Genomic DNA, 15,471 nt, shown 5'->3' on the forward strand with positions numbered 1-15,471 from the left:
TCATCGTTTTAGCTTAGATTCTCACGAGGAGATCGGACATGGATCGGTAGGGGGAAGATCTTTGTGCGCACCCCAGAGTTCGAACCTGAAGGGTCTGTTGGAACCCAACATCCGACATTTGGCGCGCAAGGTAAGGGTGCGCCAGAGCTCTCCCTTCCGTCGACCCGCTCTCCATCAGCACCGCGCTCCGCCCTCATGGCGGGCAACGCACCGCTTCCTACGGCTGTCGACACCGGCGCGGGGACCAGGGGGCTCCGAGCCCTGGCGACAGGTGCGGTGGCCAAACAAGTTCAAGCCGGACATGCTGCCGCGCTACGACGGCACGGCCGATCCGCTGGCCTTCCTGCTAGCGTATGAAGAAGCCGTCCTCAAGGCCGGAGGAGATGACAGGGTCATGGCTAACTGGCTGCCCATGGCCGTCACCAGCGTCCCGCGCATGTGGCTGCTCCACCTGCCAGCGGCTTCTGTGGCCTCCTAGGAGGAGTTGCGCAACCTCTTCCTCACCCATCATGATGTGCCGGCAACCCCATTCGTCGCAGCCCACCTGGGCGGATCGTAGGCACCATCTTCGAGGCACCACGTCAAGCCGTTCGTCTGCCAGATCGGCGCCATCCTCAAGCGCCGTGAAGCCCCCCTGGGCTGGGTGGCACCCAAGGCTGATTTAACCTTCAACTCGGACGATCACCCTCCCAACACCGCCTGTGCGGGCGCGCTCCCGATGTTATGCACCCCCACCATCTGCCAGGTGGCCGTCACCAAGATCCTCATCGACAGTGGTGTCGGCCTCAACGTGCTCTCGGTGGAGGCCTTCAGCCTCCTCCACGTGCCACTAGAGCGGCTTCAACCCAGCAGGCCCTTCTCGTGCATCGGAGGTAGTTCCATCGGCTTCCTGGGGCAGATTCGCCTCCTAGTGACCTTCGGCACCCACGACAACTTCCGCACGGAGCTGGTCGACTTCGACATCGCCCCCATCGACCTCCCATACAACTCCATCCTCGGCTACCCAGCCTTGGCCCAGTTCATGGCGGCGACTCACCCGGCTTACAACCTCATGAAGATGCCTGGGAGCAGCGGCGTCCTTACCGTGTCTGGAGACACAAGGGATGCGCTGCAGGCGCTCAAGCTCGCTTTCAAGATGGCCACAGTGGCGCAGCCGCCTGCGCAGATACCCTCGAGCCCAAGGGGGCTGCGCCGGCCAAGAAGAAGCAGCTATTCACCCAAGACAAGGCGGAGACCAAGCAAGTACCAGTCGACGAGGATGGATCCTCTGGCACCACCTTCACCATAGGCGCCAACCTCGACCCTGAGCAGGAGGAGGCCCTGGTGAAATCCTTGCGCGCAAACAAGGAGGTGTTTGCGTGGGAACCTGATCAGCTAGCAGGGGTCCCAAGGGATGTTATTGAACACCATCTCAACGTATGCCCCAACGTGCACCCCGTGAAGCAGAAGGCAAGGCGGCAGTCCACCGAGAAGCAGGCCTTCATCGTCCAAGAAACCCGCAAGTTAGAGGCAGCGGGCGTCATCCGCGAAGTTCACTATCCTGAATGGTTGGCCAACCCTGTTGTAGGGCCAAAAAGGGAGGGAAGGAACACATGTGTGTTGACTTCACCAACCTCAACAAGGCCTACCCTCAGGATCCATTCCCGCTCCCTCGCATCGACCAGATCGTCGATTCTACCGCCGAGTGTGCCTGTTGTGCTTCCTGGACGCCTTCTCGGGCTATCACCAGATCAAGATGGCGGTAGAAGACGTGGAGAAAACGGCTGTCAGCATTCTGGGAACGGGGGTACCCAGACTTGCCTGCCTGCGGCCTGCAGCGTGGCTCAGGGAGTGGCCCAATATGTCCCATCTTCGTCAACACAAACTCAAGACCCTCGCGAGGGGCCAAGCCTCGCTAGGCGGACGACAGGAGGCTTCCTCGGGCACAGCCTCGTCAGGCTGGCTCGCGAGGAGGCGGAGAGATCAAGGCGGGGCACCGGCCTGCGCAGAGTCCTTGTTTCCTCTTTGGTGCGAAGGGGGCAAGCGCAGGCAGGAGTATCAAGCAAAGGCAACCATTTCGGTTCAACAAGACCAAGACCAGCAAGACGGCAGGATGGAGGTCATCATGGAGCCCAAGCCAGCGTCACCGTCAGGGTCTTTGGTAGGCGAGGAATGACTTTAGTCAGGATAAGTGTACTGGATGTTCCCCTTCAAAATGGCCAATTGTTGGCGCCCTTCCCGCTCAATATTTGGGAAGAGGTCCAGGGCCTCCCTCTATAAATAGAGCTAGCCACCGGAGAGGAGAGGGGAGAGATTTTGGGTAGACTAGAGAGAGAGAGAGGCGACTGAACTCACCCAAGCAGTTCATCGCACTAGCCAAGAACAGCCCCTCGCGAGGCTGTTCTTCCTTGTACTATTCATCATCAGCACCTGAGGCAATCCACCACACCACAAACTGGAGTAGGGTATTACACCACAATGGTGGCCTGAACCAGTATAAATCTCGTGTCCCTTGTGTTGTCCTTCGTGGAGTTTAGATCCTTGCGAGGCGTCGAGACGTGGGTAGGCAGGAGGTGTGATCTCCGCGTGCACCCCAGAGTTCGAACCTTGAGGGTCTGTCGGAACCCGAAATCTGATATTTGGCGTGCCAGGTAGGGGTGCGCCGGAATCCTTCTCCCGCTGCCTCGTGTACCGTCACATCATCGTCATCATGTCCGGCGACCCAACGGGCAATCCTGATCCCTGGGCGGCCTGGCCCGCCCGCACAGAGCCGCTTGCCCAGGGCGTGTGCACTAGGCAGCCCGCGGTCCGCAGGGCGCTGCGGGCCGCGGGCGACGCGGTCAGGCGGCGCCAGCTCTCATGTCGCGGCAGGTGCGGTCGGCAGCAAGGGCCTCAAGCACGCCGCGGCCACGACGCCGTACACCCGGCGGGAGCAGGCAAACTCAAGGGCCGCACTCACGGTAGCCCGAGAGCTACTGCAATGCAGGCTGCTGGAGGGCGGCCGTGACGTGCTACTGGAGTGGGTGGTAGAGCTCCTGGGCTCCGCCGCCTCGGGGGCTCACCCCTTTTGCGCCCATCCACCGCCTCAGGCCCAAGGCGGACCGCATGGTGGCCCCACGCGTGCCCGCACAGCTCCGAGCGGATTCCAGGGCCACTCCAACGCCAACCTGGCCGTCGGCGCCTGGCTGCCAATAGTGTCGCCTCCGCCCCCGACCAGCGAAGGGGGATCCACTACAACCCACGGTCCCAGTGGGCTGCCACGCTACCACTCCCAGGTAAGGATGGGAATGGGTCGGGTTTGGATCGGGTTGAACAATATTAAATCCATATCCATATCCATGCAGACAGTCTTTGCCCGCCCATGGAAAAATCCACGGGTGAAAAATTGTGTCCATGTCCAAACCCGATGGATATCCATACCCATTGGATATCTAGTGGGTCCTCTCAAGATAATAAATAAGACATATGAAATCGTTAACAGGAGATAAGCTATTCCATTATTCACCTCGTGGCAAGCTAGGCATCACTTATGGTAAATTAATGTCAACTAACAACCTAATATCATTTAGTATTTTTATGAAAGATGAGAATGATGAGGAGATAAAAATAAGGGAAGGGGCGCTGAAGTATATTATGGTGGGGATTGAATGTCAACTAATAAAAGTTACGATAGGGATTGCACAAATTCTTTTGCATGCTTTAGATAACAAAGTGTTAAATTGCAGTGGAACATGTAACACTGGGTAGGGATACCATTTTTTCCCATTAATTAATACTATCGGGTCGGGTTTGGGTATACCCACGGGTACAAGATTATATCCATGCCCTACCCATGAGTAATTGGGTCTGGTTTGGGCGTCGCCCATGGGCACAAAAGCATATCCAAACCCTATCCATTAGGGTCGGATATCCATGGGTATCCATGTCCATGGGTAAAATTGACATCCTTACTCCCAGGTGGGCACCTCAAGCAGGACTGCGTGGCACATGGGGCACTACAGCAAGGCATTCGGGCCGGCGGCCCCGGAAGCATATGTGCCCCACATGGTGGATCAAGGACACGCGCAGGAGGAAGACCATGGCTTGTTACTCTACCCAGGCTGGGGGGAAGAGACACCCGAAGCTGAGCTCTTTCACGAGCCCAGGGAAGGCCTCGTCGACCGCGCTGGAGGCAGTGACTATCGGGTACCGCTAATTCCTTAGGAACATGCATATGCTAACCATGGATCATAGGGGGTACAGGTCGTCGCGGCGGATGGCCGCCCCAATCCAGCAGCTTCCTACCCCCCAGGAGAAGGGCACCAGGGGCTGCAGGAGGGGACCGAGATCCGGCCTCGCCCACGCGGCGCTCGGAGCAATGCGTCCTCAGGAGGTAGGCCCTTTGCCGGGGAGGTGCCTCAGGGCCTACCCCCGGCAGAGGACCCGTGGTCGTCAGGGGAACCGCTGGCGACCGCTCTATCCCATCGGTGGCGTCCTCGGTCTTCGGCCGTCGCCGATGGCAACAGAGTGTGGCGCAAGGCGGGGCCCTCGTCTGGCGATATGAAGCAAGGCCGGTACCTGTGAAGAAGGCCCAGTGCCTATGAAGCTCGCCGCCCCGTGACACTCTCACGTAATAATGAGTGGGGCTGTACACGCCCCGGAGTCTCCGGAGAGCCGCCCTCGGGCATTGGGGGCTCCCGCCCATGCCCAGTGGCAGCACTTAGCTCCGCGCTGGTGAGAAGACGTCGAAGACTAGACTAGGTATCGGGCGCGGCCTTTTTGCTTCTTTTTGCCTTTCCTTTGGTTGTCGTTTTTCCCCTGTTTGGATTTAAGTTGGATTTGAGCTTGAGACTTGCGTGTGTTTAGGAAAGGGGTGTTTAGTCTCGTTCGAGCAATCTCTCGTGTTCTGGTTACCGCTTTGCGTCCATCCAGCCTCAGCTGCCTCCCCTCATGAGCCCCTCGAGAGCCGGGCCAGGCCCAGCATGCGCGCAGCCCAGACTGCCATCACCACGCCTCTCGGGAGGTTCTCATTACAGGTTCAATGGGCTCATTCAGGAGGCACTCAGGACACCACGGCCCTCCACAGGTTCGCTCAGGGCCCACGCGGGTCGAAGGTAAACAAGCCAGTCGACTCGTCACAAGACCAGCCGCTTGGCATAGGCCTGCCGGTGATATCATGTGTACAAATACGCTAACTGCAAGTTTTTACACGAGGGGCTCCCCCTCCCAAAATGCTCTTACAATCCTCAGGGTCAAGTCCGAAATCTCTCTGCGTAGGGTAAAAAGCAGGAACAACACACGGTCAATCGGATGAATCCCCCAATGCATCCTCAGGGGCACCTCCGGAGCCTCCACTGGCATCGCTGGCCTCGCTATCACCTTCTACGCCGCCGTCATCAGCACCTGGGCCATTCACCGCTCTTCCCTCATCAGCAGCTACGACCACACCATCGTCATCGGCGGTGAAGGCCCTAACAAGGGCGTCCACGTTGTCTTCCACCCAATGCACCAGATCGTCCTGGATTGCCAGGGGTACCGGTGCGATGGCGGCATCGAAGTGAAAATGGGGGTTCATGTTCTGGAGATGACTGAAGACGCAAGAAAAAGCACACCCAAGCAGGGCACGGCTCCTCTCCTCCACCAACCTGTCGGCTCTGCCCGGCCGAGTCTCCAGCTGCGTCACCACATCGGTGAAGAACTAAAGGTTACCAGCATAGTTAACCACATGAGGCTCCCCAACGACTGCCTCACAGATGTTGCCCATGGACGTGTTAGCTCTTTCCCGGAGCGTGCGGAGCATAGGGCCATGCATGTGCTCCAAGGTCTGCCGCTGGCGTATCTCGTCCTCGCTCCGCCGCGCGATGGCCTCAGCCGTGTCCACCCTTTGACGGATAAGAAGCACCTCGGCACGGGAGGAAGCCATCTCCACCTGTGCCACGCCAAGGGCGGCCCCGACAGCGTCCGCACGCCGCGTCACTTCATCCAACTTGGCCTTCAGGGCAGCGGTCCTGCCCTCTGCTTCGACCTTGATCAACTCCAGCCTCTCCTCGAACTCGCGCTCGAGGTTCGAGCGGGCCGCCACCACCTGGCGATCAACCTCTTCTGAGGCTCGGGCTTCCCTCGCGGTAACGTCATCCTGCGCCTGCGCCACCAGGCGCTCCCTCCTCTCCAACTGCTCGAGATCCAGGGTGCGCTCGGTGGCCTCCAGCGTCAGTGCCTCCTCACGTCTCTGGAGCTCCGCCCGGTCGACCGAGGCCCCCTTCATCAATGCAAGTGCCACCTCATGCAACTCCACCTGCTGCTCCAGGGAGCTACTCCAGGCTCGGAGCTCCCACGCCCGCTCCTCGCAGCCCTGCGCCGCTGGTCAGCCTCCAGGGCCTCCTCAACAGCCCGGGAGCAGGCCTCCCGAGAAGCCGCCAGCGACACCTCAGCTTTCTCATTGTCGAGGTCACGCTGGTGGCTCACAAGGGCAACGGCCACCTTCAGCTTGTGCCTCTCCTCAGCTAGGCACAGGCCCTCGGCCTCAAGGTGCGCGTCCTCGTCAGCAAGCTCTACACCGAGCTGGCTTACTGTGTCAGCCGCCCTCCGGAGAAACCCTTGGCGAAGGGCGCGGTGCTCCCGAGCATGCTCGAGCACGTCTTCCGCGTCATCCTCCGCCCCAGGCGCGCGGAGGGCCACGAACTAGCACTCCCCCTCTAGGCAGGGGGCTGGGGGCTGGCGTCCTTGCGATGGCCGGACGCGTCCCTCCAGAAGCCTAGCCCAGAGCCGGTTCGTCCTCCAAGGAAGAACGCAAGACCGACCTCAGCCAGTCGCCATCCACGACCAATCGAAGAGCCCAGGGCAGGCTGGCTATACCCCGGGAGGGCTCGCGAAGGAGGGTCGCAAGGTGCGCAGAATCATGATGCATCATAGGATGGCTCACCTCTCCAATCGGCCTCACCACAAGGGCAGTGCTTGAGCTCGGGGCGCTTGGGGACGGTGGAGAGGGCGAGGCCTGGAGGGATGGCTCCTCAGCCATCTCCGTGAACTCGGCAGGAAGGGCACTGCAGGGCAATGATCAGCTGAAGCAACGGGAAAGTAAGGGACTAAGAAAGGGGAAGGCTTACTCATCAATGGCGAAGTACTTCCTGCGCTTCAATAGGTGGCAAGGGTAATCATCAACCAAGGCCTCCTTTCTCTTTCGGAGAGCCTCGAAGTCCACGCGAAAGCGGCCTAGGAGCTCGGAGTAAGGGTCAGCCTGCGACGAGGAAGAAGCGCCAATGTGACCGGCGTCGGGAGCATCGCCCTAGCGCACGCCACCAAACGCCGCCCCGCGAAGGGTGGCTGGGGCCTCAGGAGCCTCTGCCACGGGAGCCGCGGGCCGCGGCTCAACACCTTCAGCCGCCGCAGGGCAGGCCTCAGGAGCTGCCGCCTCAGGAGTTCCGCATGGCTTCATCATCCCGACAGCGGCCCCCTCAGCCCCCGGCGGCCCTTGCCTCCCAGCTCCACCACTCGAGGAAGGACCGCCGTGGGCAACCGGGAGGGAAACCACCACAACTGGGTTCTCACGAGGTCCCATGAGGCCTGCGGGGTGCAGCCCCCATTCGTCGAAGCTGGGCATCTGCTTCACAAAATCAGCCTTGCTTGAGCAAAGGTACAGCAGGGCACCCCCTTGCCGGAGACTGCCAGGGGAAGGGTCCCTAGTCAGAATCATGAGAACCTTCCTCAGCACTTCAGGCGCCAGATGTTCCTTCTGGAGCATCATGTGGTCTTCACGCCCCCCGAAGGCCCACATCCGGCGGGAATGGCGCTGGAGAGGGGCAATGCAGCACAGGAGGAACTCCTTCACCACCTTGGGTGCCGTCACACCGAGCGCCCTCAAGTTCGCAAAGCGATGCCAGACGAAGACGAGCCGGGGGCTCGTGAGCATCTCCTGGCCCCAGCCTAAATTGGGGATAGCGGGCAAGGTTGGCTCCGAGAGCAGAGGGCTGGGCACTCCGACATCCACGTACAACCACCACTCTCGGAACCCAGTCACAGGCGGAGGAAGGCTGAAATCAATTCCCGAGGCCACCGTTTCTGGTGCGGCGAGGAAGCTCATGCACCCCGAGCATTGGGTGGGGTCACTAAGGCACAAAGAGAAGAAGTGGCGCAGCAAGGCAACCGAAGGAGGAATGCCCACCATCACCTCGTAAACAAAAGCGAAAACGGCAAGAAGAGCAACGGATTCGGGACCCAAATGCATCATGTGGATCTGGTAATGGGAAAGTACGGCATTGAAGAAATCAGAAAAGGGGGGAACTTGTCCGGCCCACAGGGCGTCGGCAAAGTACCAGACCTCAGTGACTATTCTATCAATGGAGAAGTGAGACGCGGGTCAGACGTCGTCCTCCCACACTCGTTGAAGATGGTGGCAAGGGCGGAATTGACCTTATCCAAGGTTTCCAGGTTGAGTATGATCGACTGATTGACGGCAGGAGCCGTCGACAGCGGCGAGCGGGGCGAGGGCATAGGCTTCTGCCCTTTCCCCTTCTTCGTCGGTGCCATGGCGACAGGAAGGGGGAGGATTCGAGATTGGGTTGGAAGCGGAGGCTGGATCTCGAGAGGAGGAAGGGCAGGAGACGCGCGAGCAGCGAGAAGAGGGATGACTATGTGCAACCGCGGGTCCGCCTAGCTGAGCGCAAAATAAGGAGGCGTGGGGAAACAGGGACGCCCACGTCCAATCAACCGCCACGCGGCACCCAAGGCCGCAGGCTATTGGGGCCCGCGGCGCTTCACACTTGCCCCTTCGCTTCTCTGCTAAGCCAAGTCCAGGCGCGCCTTGGGCCCGGGGGCTACTGTCGGTGTTCTGCGAACGGGGGTACCGAGACTTGCCTGCCTGCGGCCTGCGGCGTGGCTCAGGGAGTGGCCCAGTACGGCCCATCTTCGTCAACACATACTCAAGACCCTCGCGAGGGGCCAAGCCTCGCGGGGCGGACGACAGGAGGCTTCCTCGGGCACAGCCTCGTCAGGGTGGCTCGCGAGGAGGCGGAGAGATCAAGGTGGGGTACCTCACGAGGTACCCATGATGCAAGCCATGACGACCGAGGTCAGACGGGCGCCGGCCTGTGCAGAGTCCTTGTTTTATCTTTGGTGCAAAGGGGGCAAGCGCAGGCATGAGTATCAGGCAAAGGCAACCATTTCGGTGCAACAGGACCAAGACCAGCAGGACGGCAGGATGGAGGTCATCGAGGAGCCCAAGCCGGCGTCACCGTCAGGGTCTTTGGCAGGCGAGGACCGACTTTAGTCAGGATAAGTGTACTAGATGTTCCCCTTTAAAATGGCCAATTGTTGACGCCCTTCCCGCTCAATATTTGGGAAGAGGCCCAGGGCCTCCCTCTATAAATAGAGCTAGCCACCACAGAGGAGAGGGGACAGATTTTGGGTAGACTAGAGAGAGAGAGGCGACTGAACTCACCCAAGCAGTTCATCGCACCAGCCAAGAAAAGCCCCTCACGAGGCTGTTCTTCCTTGTACTATTCATCATCAGCCCCTGAGGCAATCCACCACACCACAAACTGGAGTAGGGTATTACACCACAATGGTGGCCTGAACCAGGTATAAATCTCGTGTCCCTTGTGTTGTCCTTCGTGTAGTTTAGATCCTTGCGAGGCAACGAGACATGGGTAGGCAGGAGGTGTGATCTCCGCGTGCACCCCAGAGTTCGAACCTTGAGGGTCTGTCGGAACTCGAAATCCGACAACGGCCTTCCTGATCTCGTGTGGAGTATACTGCTATACCTGCATGCCGTTCGGGTTGCGCAACACGGGCGCGACCTTTCAGCGACTAATGCACATCGCCTTGGGCCGGCAGCTCGGGAGGAACGCCTAGGCCTACGTCGATGACATCGTGTGAAGTCTCGAGAGGCGAAAACCCTGATATAAGACCTTGACGAAACCTTCGCGAGCCTCCGTGAGGTGGATCTGCGGCTCAACCCGGAGAAGTGTGTATTCGGAGTCCCCTCGGGCAAGCTCTTGGGCTTCCTCGTGTCCCACCGGGGCATCGAGGCTAACCCAGAGAAGTTCAAGGCAGTCGAAGACATGAGTCCGCCGAAGACCCTCAGAGAAATGCAGAAGCTCATCGGGTGAGTAACCGCATTGGGACGCTTCATCTCCAAGCTGGGGGAGTGAGCACTGCCCTTCTTCAAGATGATGAAGAAGAAGGGCCCATTCGAATGGACGGAGGAGGCCAACAAGGCATTCCAAGACCTCAAGAAGTACCTTACCAGCCCTCCGGTGATGGTGGCTCCGTGCCCTCAGGAACCCTTAGTGCTTTACCTTGCAGCCACGCCCTACTCCGCCAGTGCAGCCCTAGTGGCGGTTAGGGAGGAGCGCCGAGCCAAGGCCATGCCGGCCGCGGCCCCGGCCGAAGCGGAGCAAAGCCAAGAAAGCCTCGCGGAGATCACGACAATGGCAGATGGGGATCGGCCTTAGTAGGAGGACGCACCTTGAGCGGAGGAGGCCCTGCCGGGCGACCAAGCACTGGGGGCTCCATCGCCTCGGGAGGCGCCTCAACCTTAGGAAGACGCAGGCCACGCCAGCACCCTCAACCTCGTCGAGCACCCTGTGTACTTCGTTAGCACGGTGCTGCGGGACGCGAGGGCGCGCTACCCCATGCCCCAAAAACTCCTCCTTGCGTTGCTAGTCGCCTCACGCAAGCTGCGGCACTACTTTCAAGGCCATCCTATCAAGGTCGTCTCGGCATATACCTTGGAAAGGGTACTCAGGAGCCCCAACTCAGCTGGAAGGGTCGCTGAATGGAACATCGAGTTGCAAGCGTTTTAGCTGGAATTCAGCATGACCAGAGTCATCAAGGGAGCCGCACTTGTAGATTTTGTGGCAGAATGGACGGAGGCACCAGGGCTCGAAGCGGGCGAGGATCGGTCGCTTTCCCCAGGAAGTGAAGCGCCGGACGGCTGGGTCATGTACTTCGACAGGGCGTTCTCGCGACATGGCGCGGGGGCTGGCACAGTGCTCATATCTCCCACTCAGGACAAGCTCTACTATGCCGTGCAGCTCTGCTTCTAGCATGGAGAGAAGGTCTCCAACAACATAGCAGAATACGAGGGCCTGATAGCAGGCTTGAAAGCTGCAGCCACCTTGGGGGTAAAGTGCCTCATCATCAAGGGTGACTCACAACTCCTCGTCAACTTCTCCAACAAGGTGTACGAGCCAAAGGACGAACACATGGAAGCATATCTTGCGGAGGTCCGCAGGATGGAGAAACAGTTTTGTGGGTTGGAGTTGCAGCATGTGCCTCGTGGCACCAATCAACAGGCTGATGACATCGCCAGGAGGGCGTCCAGGCGGTTGCCTCAGGAGCCTGGCGTCTTCGAGGAACGAATCTTCAAACCTTCAGTGGCACCATCACTATTAAGCACGGCGCAGCCTTGGGAGGAGCTCCCTCAACCGCCTGCCTCAGGAGCCCCGGCCTGCAGCCCGACATCAGGAGTGCTCCTGCTCCTGGTGCTGGAGCCTCAGGAGGGATGTTGGACCGCGGAGTTCAAGGATTATTTGATGCAAGGGATTCTGCCAGAAAAGGAGGAGGACGCGGAACGCGTGGCGCGGCAGGCCACGGCCTACTACATCCAAGACGGAGAGCTCTATCGAAAGCGGCCGAATGACGTTTCCCTGCGTTGCATCTCCAGGGAGCAAGGGAAAGAGTTACTGGCAGACATTCACGGTGGAGACTGCGGGCACCACTTGTCTTCACGGACACTCGTCGGCAAGGCATTTCGGAGCGGGTTCTATCGGCCAACAACACTCAACGATGCAATCGAGCTGGTGAAGGCTTGTGAAGCCTGCCAATTCCACGCCAAGCAGATTCATCAGCCTGCTCAGGGCCTTCAGACCATTCCCCTCTCATGGTCGTTTGCTGTTTGGGGACTGGACATCCTTGGCCCGTTTCCTCGGGCGCCAGGGGGCTACCGTTACCTCTACGTCGCCATTGACAAGTTCACAAAGTGGGCAGAGGTGGAAGCTGTCCGCACCATCCCGGCTGGCTCAGCGGTCAAGTTCATCAAGGGCCTCGTGAGCCGGTTTGGGGTGCCTAATCGCATCATCACCGACAATGGTTCACAGTTCACAAACAATCTCTTCAAAACATATTGTGCTAACCTTGGAACGTAGATATGCTATGCCTCGGTGGCACACCCTCGGAGCAACGGCCAAGATGAACGCGCCAATGCGGAGGTCCTAAAAGGCCTCAAAACCCGGACGTTCAATAAGAAGCTGGAGGCATGCGGCAGGGGCTGGCACGATGAGCTTCAGTCCGTGCTATGGTCTATCCGCACAACCACTACCAAGTCGACAGGCGAAACCCCGTTCTTCCTCGTCTACGGTGCTGAGGCTGTCCTTCCTCACGAGGTCAGGCATCGCTCCGCGCGGGTCCTAGCTTTCGACGAAGCACAACAGGACGCCATGCGGGGGCTGGACCTCGTGCTAGGAGAGGAACACCACCGGGAGGCTGCGCTTTGGGCTGCAAGATACCAATAGACGCTGCGGCGGTACCACTACCGCAGCATCCGCCACAGGACCCTCAAGGTAGGTGACCTCATGCTCAGACGGGTGCTCTCCAGGGAGGGGCTGCACAAGCTCTTGCCCATGTGGGAGGGCCCATTCAAGGTTGTTCATGTCTCCAGGCCTGGCGCCGCACGCTTGGAGACTCAGGAGGGGCTGCCCATCCCGAACGCGTGGAACATCTAGCACCTCCGGAAGTTCTACCCTTGAAGAAAGGCCCAGCGCCTGTAAAGAAGGCCCGGCGCCTGTGAAGCTGGATGAACCGAGAAAGGTCCGGTGTCTGTGAAGAAGGCCAACACCTGTGAAGCTCATTGCCCGAAGAAAGGCCCGGAGCCTATGAAGAAGGCCAATGCCTGTGAAGCTTGCCGCCCGTGACACTCTCACGTAATAATGAGTTGGAGCTGTACACGCCCGGGAGTCTCCGGAGAGCCGCCCTCGTGCCTCGGGGGCTCCCGCCCCCGCCTAGTGGCAGCACTTAGCTCCGCGCTGGTGAGAAGACGTCAAAGACTAGATTAGGTACACGCCTTGGGAGTCTCCGGACGCGGCTTTTTCATTTGCTTTCTGCAGTTGGCTTGTTTGTTCCGATTTGAAGTTTTATTGGAGTTGCTTTTAGCGTTGTTGCCATCCCCAACCTGTGACTCTTTGTCTTCGTCGCCTACTTGACTTGTTTTCTCTCTCGCAAGTCTCGCGAGGGGGCTATGTGGGTGCCCTCGCGAGTGTTTTCTGACCCAGTCTTGTGAGGCTTTCCTATCCAAGTCCATCACGGGAGCACCCCTCCCGGTCCAAGCCCCACGGGCATCGTGACACGAACACAGGACCTGAGTCGGTTGCCCTCACGACCAAGCCGGAAGTTACCTCTCTTGACTAATACCTGCAGGACACAAAGCGCACGATGAGGCCTCAGCCTTGAGAAGCGAAGACTGGGGCAAGTTCCCCTGAGCTAAGTAATTCCTACACGCGAGCACGCGACGCCAAAACAAAGCATGAGAATAACAAAAATACCATAATAGTTAACGGCAACAGTCCAGCACGCCCCTGCGGGTCCCTACACTACTCTCTCTTTGCGCAGGAAACGGAGGAAAACAAAATAGGCGCGGCTTGCTCGGCACCGACCCGTGGCGAGGGCTCGTACTGCCTCCGGAGCTCAGTCAGACCCCTCCTCATGCTTCATCGAGGTGCGACGGCGGGCTGACCCTCTACCTCCCTCAAGGCGAGCGCGACAGCGCGGAGGCTGGTCGTGGCCACCGCTGGCGGAGCTGTCGTCTGAAGGGGAGCCGCCGAGGCTTGGCGAGCTGCGAACGCCGCCGGCCACATGCCCACCTTCATCTTCATATCGACTATCGCCGAGGCTGGGCACTCCGCCGCCGTCATCGTCTTCGGGGCAGCACCCAACGCGGCGGGCATCTTCTCCGAACACCCTCACGTAGAGGGTGGCATCGTCGTCGAAAGTGCAGGGTGCACCACCGGCTCAGGCCACGCACGCGGGTAAATGTTTGCCAGCCGCGGGTCAGGGCCACATTCCCGGCGACAGAGATCTCTAGTGAGGCCTAGGAGGCCCTGCTGTAGCAACCGTCCACTTGAAGCCAGAGGCTGCCAGGAGCGCCAGCTGGGAGTTCACCTACAAAAAAGCGTGGAAGCTGGAGCCAGCTGCCGGTTGGGTCCCCTGACCACACGACGAACTCCGGCAGCACCTCTGCCGAGTGGAAGCACGGCCTGGGAGGCCGCGCAGCCATGGCGCGCCTTCCCTCAGCCACCGGACGCCCGACACCGCACGGGAGATCGCAGCCGCGACCGCGGGGAGCCGCTGCGGGAGACGCAGGATGCTTGCGGGGATGACCCCGGCTGCGCTTGGGCGGGGGAGAGTCAGGCCCTTCCCAACGAGCCTTTCCCTTCTCCGCGGCCGAGAACCTCTTCGGCGGTGCCATTGAAGACGGCGAGCAACTGATATGGGCGGAAAGAAGGAAGCGGGGCAGAAGATGTATAGCGGGGGCTAGCGCTCTCCCGCCTTTATAGCCGGAGGAGGCCAACCGTCGGCCTCCATGATTTCAGGTAATCATGACCAGTTTCTGCATGCAGGGACTTGTCAAGTCGACCAGTTGCCGAGGCCGCGTGGGGAAGCGGAGACTCCCACGTCCAATCAAACGGCACGCAGCGCCCAAGGCTGCAGGCTGATGGGGCCCGCGGCGCTCCACACTTGCCCCTTCGCTTCTCTGCTAAGCCAAGTCCGAGCGTGCCTTGGGCCCAGGGGCTACTGTCGGCGTTCTTCATCAGCGCAAGACTCAAGACCCTCGTGAGGGGCCAAGCCTCACGGGGCGGACGTCACAAGACTTCCTCAGGAACGGCCTCACCAGGCAGGATCGCTAGGAGGCGGATAGATCAAGGCAGGGTACCTCGCGAGGTGCTCGTGATGCAAGCCAGGACGATCGAGACCAGGCGGGCGCCAGGCGGGCGCCGGCCTGCGCAATGTCTTTGTTTCCTCTTTGGTGCAAAGGGGGCAAGCACAGGCGTGGAGTACCGAGGCATCATGCAAAGGTTGCCATTTCAGTGCAACGAGACCAAGACCAGCAGAGCGGTAGGATAACTTGTACTAGATGTTCCCCTCCAAAATGGCTGTTGTTGGCGCCCTTCCCACTCAATATTTGGGAAGAGGACCAGGGCCTCTATAAATAGAGCTAGCCACCACAGTATACGGCATCTGCAGATCGGGTAGAGTCCTAATCAGAGAGAGAGGAGATCGAACTCACCCAAGCAGTTCATCGCACCAGCTCAAGAACACCTCTCGCGAGGCTGTTCTTCCCTTGTACTGTTCATCATCAGTCCCTGAGGCAATCCACCACACCACACACTGGAGTAGGGTATTACACCACAGCGGTGGCCCGAACCAGTATAAATCTTGTGTCCCTCGTGTTGTTCATCGTTTTAGCTTAGATTTTCACGAGGAGATCGGACGTGGATCGGTAGGGGGAAGATCTTCATG

Source organism: Triticum dicoccoides, chromosome 4B, assembly GCF_002162155.2.
Source record: "Triticum dicoccoides isolate Atlit2015 ecotype Zavitan chromosome 4B, WEW_v2.0, whole genome shotgun sequence".
Lineage (NCBI taxonomy): Eukaryota > Viridiplantae > Streptophyta > Magnoliopsida > Poales > Poaceae > Triticum > Triticum dicoccoides.